The sequence below is a fragment of the Nematolebias whitei genome, chromosome 5 (assembly GCF_014905685.2).
Source record: "Nematolebias whitei isolate Nwh7 chromosome 5, NemWhi1, whole genome shotgun sequence".
NCBI lineage: Eukaryota > Metazoa > Chordata > Actinopteri > Cyprinodontiformes > Rivulidae > Nematolebias > Nematolebias whitei.
In genome coordinates, this window is record NC_056502.1 from 12,452,284 (window position 1) to 12,454,208 (window position 1,925).

Genomic DNA, 1,925 nt, shown 5'->3' on the forward strand with positions numbered 1-1,925 from the left:
CTTCCTTCCTTCCTTCCTTCCATCCATTCATCCATCCATCCATCTATTCTTTCTTCCTTCCTTCCTTTCATCCATCCCTCCTTCCTTCCTTCAATCCATCCATTCTTCCTTCCATCCATTCTTTCTTCCATCCATTCTTTCTTCCATCCATTCTTTCTTCCATCCATTCTTCCTTCCTTCCTTCCTTCCTTCCTTCCTTCCTTCCTTCCTTCCTTCCTTCCTTCCTTCCATTCATCCATTCATCCTGCCAGCAGCTTCTTCAGTGAGACTCAAACATCTCCACAGCCACATCCAGATGTTCAAACCAGTCCAACTGGCTCCTCTCTCAGGTCAGAAAATATGTGTTCAAAACCTCAGACCTAATATCATAGTTTAAAAGAGCTGGATACAATCTATCAGGTTTTTTTAATTCCTGTGTTTAATCAGAACCCCAGCACATCATATTGTAATAAAAGTAGGGGGGGTGTCTCATTTGAACATAATTACTACAAGCGTTTGTGTGAACCTGTTCCATTTCTTTGTGGAGAAATATGTAACTAAAGGTCAAACAGTCCAGGTGTGTATTCATTTCTTCAACTCACTGCATCAGTCTGCAGTGACTTTTATTGATTAAAACATTCAGAGTGGAGAGGTGCATTAAAGACCTTCTCCTATGATTACCTGTCATCCATCCTGTTTCTGGTAAATGCTGTTGTTCTCGTCCACAAAGGACAAGATCGTTGAACACGTGGGCAACGACTGACTTCGAACGAACTAACCCTGCACCCAACACAAAGATCTAACCACACCCTGTGACTCAAAACAGGAAAGCATACCACAGTGTGTTGAAAACAGCGACCAACTCCACTACAGTTAGAAACATGAATGCGTTTCAGTGTGTGAGAGCATATGACACACACACACAGTTTGCGCTGTGTTTGTTATGCTCTGATACATGTGACAGGCAAGCAGCTCGTGGCTGCTGCCTGAGCTTGTTGATGTGTAATAGTAGCCAGTTTGTTGTGGACGAAGCCTGCACTATTTATAGAAATAACAGCCCCTTGTGATGCATGTTGTGTTTGTGAGGGTTGTGAAGTCAGTTTTCATTGCAGCTCTTAGCATGACTGTGGGATTTTTATTCATCAGCTCTTGTTTTGATGTTTTCTTGTTGGTTTTTGCAACACACGGTGCTACTCGGGGAAATCCTCCCCGTGATATTTACCATTGATGCTGTGCAGCCTGTTCTCCACCGTCATGACTCTGACAGCAAGACGTCCTTTAGAGCAGATCAACAATTTCACTGTGAACAAAAGGAAGTTCTGCAGAGCTTGTAGACGAAGCACAACCGTGGGAAAAAGAAAAGACTCTCCTAGTGGGTGTTGCGTTAGGGCACAGAAATTCCACGTTTTCTGCTGAACAAGCCTAGCATGTTGCATTCTACAACTATTGTGAACACAGTTTGAGAAACTTCCCATCCGTCTAAACCAGGGCTATTCAACTAAACTGCTCAGGGGGCCACAGCTACTGAAAGCTAAGAGCTCAGGGGCCGGACATCCAGCTGATTGTCATTAAGTTTGTTTTATGGTTTAAAATCTATTTAAAAATGAACCCATTGGTGGGCCAAACAGAGTCACTCGCTTTGAATGTTATCAGCCATCGTCCGTTATTAGTTGTTGTCATCCCCACAGATTAATTTCAGACTGCCCCTCCTGTACCTCCTAGTAGGTTTATATGTATGTTCTTATCACTGATAGTAGGGTCACATGATTAGGTTAAGAGTTAAAGGTCTGGGGGTTAAGTTTAGAGTCAGTGCTCTGGGTCAGGTGTAATGTTAGGTTTATGAAAAGGGTTAAATAAAGTTAATAAAAAAATTTAAAAGTCAGGTTCTACTGATATTATCAGTGATAGCAACGTACCTTTTAACCTACTAGGAGGTACGGTCTGAA